General features: G+C 50.2%; 1 long non-coding RNA gene across 1 annotated transcript; it reads left to right on the forward strand.

Moving 5' to 3' along the window:
* The first annotated feature begins 1,284 nt into the window (after positions 1-1,284).
* On the forward strand, positions 1,285-6,572 carry LOC311599761. Its single transcript, XR_014779997.1, has 3 exons — positions 1,285-1,561; positions 4,421-4,603; positions 4,797-6,572. It is a non-coding gene; the product is annotated as an uncharacterized lncRNA (long non-coding RNA).
* Positions 6,573-7,955: the final 1,383 nt, after the last annotated feature.

Below are 7,955 nucleotides of genomic sequence, written 5' to 3' on the forward strand. Positions count from 1 at the left end.
GCGACGCCCAATGAAGCTTTGCCGTCCTCTTAACCTAATTGTCTTCCACTAAAACCCACCCCTTAGAAATTCCAGCATCCAGCAGTGTTACAGTCAGTTAAATTTAAAACTGGTCAACTTCCTTCCCCTGGGGGCTAGGATTGAACCCAGAGCCTCATCCACGATGAACCAGCCTTCACCCACCGCATGAAACTTCCAGCCCACTTCCTCCTGACTTTCCTGGTTTTCCCCATCTCCTTTGCGCTTGTGTTTTGGTGGAGTTTTATTTTGTCCTGCTTTCACGTTGATTTCCTTTCTGCAGTCCTGCCATCTTCTGGCTGGCCTTGCCTGAGCCCTGAGCCATTTTGTTATCTTGTTATTCTGTTTCTTTCATTTCTTCTCGGGTGTCCTGTGTTTATTTGATCGGTCAGTTCCACTTTTCATCTCCTGGCTTGTCTTTGCCCTCCTTGGCTCTGGTGTTCAGACGTGGAGGAGGTTCACTGTCGACCGCTAGTGTTTGGATGCCGTGAACTTTCTCTAGGCAAGCATTGGCAAGAGGTCCTGGTGGGGAGGAGCCAGGGCTATTTCAGGAGAGCAGAATTTCCCTTTTCTGTATGAATTCCCTGAGCCTTTGTGTCCTCACAGGTAATGACTGCTTGCAATTGAGAGCCGCCTCCTCCCCACACCTCAGTTGCCTGGGTGTGACTTTTATTTATTTATTTATTTTTAAGATTAAACAAATTTAAATGATGTGTGTGGATGTATGTGTGTCTGGGTGTGAGTTTGTGCATGAGAGTGCAGCGCCCATGGAAACCAGAAGAGGATGTTGGATCCTCTGGAGTTACTTACAGGCGGATTGTGAAGCAACGGGTTCCGGAAACCAAACTTGGTTCCCCTGCAAGGTCAATATGTGTTCTTAACCCCTGTGTCATCTATCTCTCCAGCCCCTGAACATGTTTCTTTAAATGCATATTGGTATGTGTGTGTGTGTGTGTGCAAACATGTGTGCATGTGCATATGGAGGACAACCTTGAGTGTGTCTTCTTCAGGAACATCATGCATCTTGGTTTGTTTGTTTGTTTGTTTGTTTTGAGACAGCCTCTCTTTTTGGTCTGGAGCTCACCAATGAGGCTAGGCTGACTGGCCAGTGACCCATTACAAGGAACTGCTGCCACCGTGCCTTGTGTTTGCAAGGCAACCGCTTTATTTACAGGGCTGTCTGCCAGCCACCCCACCTCCCTCCCCCCCACAATACACACGTGGTGCCTGTGGAGATCAAAGGACAGCTTTGTGGAGTCAGTTTTCTCCTTCCACCTTTACACGGATTTGGATTTGAAGCATCGCTATGAGCCACCTTACTGGCCCTGTTTTGCTTTTTCAGACAGTTTTGCTCCGTCACCTGGGCTGACCTGTAATTCACTACGTAGCTCCCGTTGTCCTTGAACTCGCAGCCTCAGGCTTCTGAGTGCTGGGATTACAGCTGTGTGCCAGCATGCCCAGAACGAGAGTGGTTCCTAATTCAGCTGTAGTCGCCTCCGCTTGACGCAAATCAGTCAGGTTCTGGGAAGCCACCACACTCCAGGTAAAAAGCCTCCACTTTGTGCAGCCAGGTCCCCTCCTATCCTGCTCTGAAAGGGGAATCCTCCCAGCCACCTCAGTTTCCTTCTCAGTGCCTTTCCATTGTCTTTCTCGGGGGCTACACAGCCCTGCACTCTGTTGACCTCTCTGACCTCGTCTTCCCTGGGCTGCACTCTGCCCACACTGACTGACATCCTTCCCTTCCCTTCCCGCCTCAGCTTTGACCCCGGTGCGTCTTCCCTTTTCTGTCTGGCTGATTTGACTCAGCCTCCAGGCCTCAGCTGAGAAGGTCGGTCCCCCCTCCCCCCCCCCCCCCCGCCCCCCCAGGATACCAGACTCCCGGCAAGGCTCAGCCAGGACTGCATGGAGTTAGGACACACAGAGCTCTATGTTCACCTAGGGAGCGACTGGCCTCTTCGATGTGGTGTTCAGAGTGGAAGGCAACAGGAGCTGGGATTCCCACAGCGCGGATCCAGGCAGCTCTTGGCACAAAATAAGGGTGTTACCGAGTAGATGATTACTGCGGAGAAAAGCACTTCCGGGTCTCCCTGGGGCTTTAGTTTCTATTTTTCTTTCTTTCTTTTGTAGAAACAGGGTCTTTTTTTTTTTTTTCCTTCCCGAGACAGGGTTTCTCTGGGTAGCTTTAGCTGTCCTAGACTCACTTTGTAGATCAGGTTGGCCTCAAACTCACAGCAACCCGCCTGCCTCTGCCTCCCAAGTGCTGGGATTAAAGGCGTGCGCCGCTGCCGCCGCTGCCACCGCCCAGCCCGGAACAGGGTCTTTATAATGTGGCACAGGCTGGCCTTGAACTGGTCTTCCTACCTTAGAATCCCTGTTTCCTGGGGACTGTAAACCAATGAAGAGGCACAGAGGAGAACGCACGGCCTCATAGTATAGATCTGGCCTGACCATGGGTCAGTGGCAGGCTGCGCTTGTGAGCTGTGGCGATCTCTGAGGGAAGAGGGCCAAGCTGTTGTCTGGAGACAGCTTTGGTTTTCCCTTGAATTGCGTTTTCGTTGTGCAGATGGCACTCAGGCAGCAAAAGGCATTTAAGAGGCAGGGAAAGCTCCTGGCCCGCATCTATCTTCTACATCTGATAAGTCAGAGAGAGCACTGGACCTGGAGTCCCGTACTAAGACTTGTCATCTCTTTGCCAGGTCAGGACAGGCTACGGCTGGCAGGATTTACCGCCCATCTTTGTGCCTTGCTGTGTCTTCCCTTGTCTAAGGGCCCGAGAATATGAAAGCAGCTGGGGAATTAACTGGGCCAGTACGCATTTGCAAGCCCTTGGCGGAGAGGCCGGCAGAGGGTGGGTGCGCCGTACAGTTTCTTTTTTATCAAAGCAACTGTTTTCATTTTTCCTCCTGTTTTCTGCCAAGCTTTTATCAGGTCCAGATGAACATTTTGCACGCTGTGGGTACGCTTTATATTTAACTTTGCAGTTATCCTTGCTTATACCGAGGCGATGGCTTTGACATTTTCATAATTATTTTGTGGTGGAGCATCAGGCCACTGGATTGATCCGTCCTTATTTACACAGCCATCTTTCTGCTCTTGGACTCTTTCTGGGGTTATAAATAATTCTGGGCTGAGTTCTGCACTCTGTGTTAGCAATCCTTTCATTTGTATCGCGTTTGTATCTCTTCTGTTGAGGCCCAGACTATTCTTCCATTCTTAGTTAATGCTTCTGTGTCCTTCTGGGATTGTCTGTTCTGTTCATGGCCTTGGGCTGGATTTCACCTAGCAACTCAGACTTTTTTATTGGTGTTTAGAATCTATGTAATGCAAATGCTTGGGTGAATTTTCACTTTAGGTTTTTTTTTTAAACAAACAAACAAACAACAACAACAACAACAAAACCCCAAAATTTCACTATGTAGCCTTAGCTGTCCTGGAACACATTATAGACCAGGCTGTCCTCAAACTCAAAGCAATCCACCTGCCTCTGCCTCCCGAGTGCTGGGATTAAAGGGGTGCTTCCAATTTTAGTCATCTTTATGTTACGTAAATTTTAAAAGGTTTGTCTTTCTGTCTTTGCATTTGGAGTCGTCTCATCTTCTCCGTCTCTCACCTTTCAGCCCCACCCCTTTTCTCTTTTTGAAACAGAGTCTCACTCTGTAGACCAGGCTGGCCTCACTGACATCTCCCTTCCTCCGCCTCCTGAGTGCTGGGATTAAAAGTGTCTGCTACCACATCTCTCCTTCCTTCTCCTCTCCCGACTGCTCTCTTCTCCTCTTTTTCTTCTTGGCTCTCCTTGATCCCAGGCTGGCTTCAGACTTGACGTGGAGCTGAAGATGACCTGGAACTTCTGAGTCTGTCACCTGAACCACCACCCCTGGTTTATGCAGTGCTGGGGCCTGAGCCCAGGGCTTTGTGCCGGAAACACGAACACATCGCCAAGTCTAGTTTCTTTTATTGAGTTTTTCCAACAGACATCATGCAGACTTCTGATGTGTGTGGCAGGTGTGTGACGAGGCATCGGGGAACAGACACGGCAGGCTCCCGTTTGCAGAATGGGGGTACATCCATGGAAACCGTTGCCAGTGTGGCTGGACAAGCAGAGAACTGAGAGCAGACGCAGGGGCGGTGGGTCTCCATTGCCAGCCTCATCCTCAGCGCTTGCATGTGCTGCTCCCTCAAACCTCACAAAAGTCCTGTGACTTGTTTTTGGTTTTTTGAGACAGGGTTTCTCTGCGTAGCCTTGGCTGTCCAGAACTCACTTTGTAGACCAGGCTGGCCTCGAACTCACAAAGATCCACCGGTCTCTGCCTCCCGAGTGCTGGGATTAAAGACGTGCGCCACCACACCCGGCTGTTAAAAGTCCTGTGACTTAACAGCTATTTTTATTTACCCCATTTTGAAGATGAGGAGAATGGCTACCTGGTGTCCCCAAGCTCCAAAAGCAAGTCACAGCCAAGCCAACAGCATCTGAAATCAAACAGAGGGACTTCAGAGCCTGACTTCTTCGCCAGCTCACCAGCAAGGATGTGTAGCTAGCGACAGCAGTGGCAGTGGGACCTCTGAGTGAGAAAGCCTCCACGGAGAGGTGAGTTAAAGCTGAGAACCGGAAAAAAGAAGATGAGGGGCCGGAGGACTGGTGTCCCACAGATCGGGGCTGGCATCCCAAAGGCGTGAAGAGCCTTCCCTTGAGACACTGAGTAGCCAGAGATCTAGGCTCTAGAGGACCCCCTCGGCTCTGTCACTGCCCACCTTTTAGTAACCTCTTTTTTTCACTACAGCTTCCATGTGAGATGCTAAGGGCACGGAGATGAGCGAGACACACAAGGTTCTTGCCTGCCTGGAGTTTACAGTCCAGTTTTGGAAGAGAGAAGAAGGAAGGTGGTCTGAATACTTGTCATTCATAGATGTTCAACAACTTCTCAGATTCTTGCCTGGGGCTGCAAATATGGCTCAGTAGTTATAAGCACTGAATATCCTTCCAGAGGACCTGAGTAGATTCCCAGCACCAACACAGCAGCTCCCAACAATCTGTAACTCCACTCCTAGTCAGATCTACAGGTGTTGTGTATGTACATGTCGCATGGACATACATGTAGGCAGAACACTCATTACACATGGGGGAAATATATATATCAGCAATGGAGAGGCAGAGGCAGGCAAATCTCTGTAAGTCTGAGGCCAGGATGGTCTACAAAGAGAGTCCAGGACAGCCAGGGCTACACAGAGAAACCCTGTCTCAAAAAAAACAAACAAACAAAATATTTAAGCTGGGTGTGGTGGCACCCGTCTTTAATTCCAGCACTCAGGAGGCAGAGGTAGGCAGATCTCTGTGACTTCAAGGCCAGCCTGGTCTACAAAGTGAATTCCAGGACAGCCAGGGCTACAAACAAACAAACAAACAAACAAGCAAAAAAAAAAAATCTTCCTGAATTTTGAATCATTCCTGGTAACTTGAGTTACTCAGGTGGTAACCCAAGCCCAAAATGGACTCCCTTGCAGCTACATTCAGGTGTGTGACCCAGACTCCTCCAGGTATGGATGGGATGCTGGCATCTTGGTTCTGGAATCAGCAGCAGCTCTCCCATGAGTCCCTGCAGAGTGTGACTTGAAGAGACTCTCTCCAAAGCTGCTACTCTAACACCCCCCAATAAGTTCTGCTTAAACCAGCTGCCTGCAAGCAGGAACACTAACAAGTGTGTGAAGAGGGAAAACATCCATTTAGATACTCAGAGGAACCCGGGGGTCCGAGTGGCTAAGTCCCGCCCACAGAACCCAAACCCATTAGAATACAGAGGATAGGTGTTCCCACCTGGGTGCTAGTGGACGGACACACTCCCCTATGCTCAGTTCAGCCTCCCACCCTGGTGCTGTGGTGGAAGTTCTGGTTATGTTATGTAAACATGTTTTTGTTTTGATCCCAAGTGTGGGGTGTGAAACAGACTCATGAGAAGGAGAGTGATCTTTGTCAGCTGGGGATTGCCTCAGATGGGAGGCGTGGTTTTTGCCACAGAATCCTTGTGCGGACTCTGGGAGGGTATAAATAGGAGCCCCGAAACAGAGAAGAGGTCGCTTTGCGTCACCTCGCATCACTTGGCTTCGCTTCACTCCCAGATGCTCCTAGAGAGAAATTCTTCGAAGAGGCTGCTGCTGGTGCCTGCTGTTGCTCTCGATGCTGCTGATGTGTTTGATATTGGTTTGCTGAACTGTTAAGAGTCCTGATGACAACAAAGAGTAGAATCGCCCCAAAGAACTGAGTCTGGAAAGGTCTACATCCCCTGTCCTTACTAACCTTTTCCCTCCTACCTAGGGCCAGTGGGTTGGAAGGGAGGTAGAGGCACTAAGGAACCCCAAATAATGTAAGTTTGTTTGTTTTTTAAATCAAAGCCTGAGCTGGAGAGATGGTGCAGAAGTTAAGAGCACTGGCTGCTCTTCCAAAGGTCCTGAGTTCAATTCCCAGCAACCACATGGTGGCTCACAACCATCTATAATGAAATCTGGTGCCCTCTTTTGGCATGCAGGTGTGCATGTAGGCAAAACACTATCCATAAATAAATACATCTTGAAAAAAATCTAACAGGTGTTTGTGTCTTTTTAAAAAAAAATCGAAGCCACCTGTGCTGCTGGGTGGACATTCTTCCCCTGTGCTCAGTCCCCTCAGGGGCTACTTACACCCCAAGTTGATCTTTAGTCTCCCTTCTTTGATGTGCTTTGCTCTCCTCTTCCCTGGGGAGGCACACAGGTTGCAGCTGGCTGGGAAGAGCCTCTATTTGTGGTACCCAGGCCCAAGGCTCTGGATCTTTTGCAGGGACTGCTGCTGTTCATCCTGTGTTGTCACGCGATCCTGTACCCAGGTCAAGGATCATAAATGAATGAGGGGCTAGGGTTTGAAGCCCGGTGGACCTGTCCCAGGAAGAAAGGACAAGTAGAGTCGGTTCAAGGCTGTGTGGCCCTGGGCTGGGGCTGCCAGCTCTAGCGTATCTCCCAGCAGGCTAGCTCAGTGCCCTTGGGAGGCAGATTTGTGCCCTTGACATCACTGCTGATCACCTAAGGAGAGATAAACAGGGGCCTTCGCCCACCTTTCTGGATCTGCTTTAATGAAGTCAGACTCATGTCCTGGGGGAATAAAACAACTAGGAGGGAGTTGGGGGGAATCGCACAGACAGCCTTATCCACAGGCCCACAGCCTGTTAGCAGCCTGAGATCCAAGGCTTTTTCTGTCGGAATATATTTCTCTGCATTTCCCAAGGCTGGTGGATCAATAGCTACAAACAGCCAAAATAAATTTCTGTCTCTGCTCCCCGTGCCTTTCGGATAGAGGGATGGACTGCTAGGAAACTCAGGCTCAGATCAGGAGTAACAGCTTCCCATGGGTGGGCACCCTGGGGTCATCACAGCACTTTGCAGGGCAGGGCTCCAAAGACGGAGAGACTTAGCCTAGGAGTGGGGGGAGGGTGCACCTGTGCTTGTCCTGTTGGCCTCAAGGCCTCTCTGAGTGTCACTCGTTCTGAACATTGTCAATGTCTTCTGCAGCTGGACGCTACGTGCATCCTCTGGGAAGGGAAGCCTTCTGTTCAAGGTCACACAGCCAGTGCATGGCAGAGCTTGCCTGGCAAGCTTGTCCTCTTAGGCCATCTGGCCTCTGGACACAGAGGAAGCAGCCGGGGAAGAGGCTGGAGGCGTCCTAGAAGGCTCTGGAGGAAGAAGAAGAATCCTCCTGGTTGCAGCACCAAAGGGTGTAGAGAGTGTCAGTTCCAGACTTCAGAAGGACCTGCTGCTCCCTAGGGCTGCAGCTCTATTTTTAGCCTCACATCCATCAATAAATGGAGCCTGGTGGAGCCAGAGACTCCTGGCTGCCTGATAACTAGGAGGGAGAGGATCATTTATTAAGCACTTCCCATGCGGGGCGTCACGTGGTGCCTCCCTGGACTATCAGTTTT

The sequence above is a fragment of the Acomys minous genome (assembly GCF_964271855.1).
Source record: "Acomys minous genome assembly, chromosome: 6".
Taxonomy (NCBI): Eukaryota; Metazoa; Chordata; class Mammalia; order Rodentia; family Muridae; genus Acomys; species Acomys minous.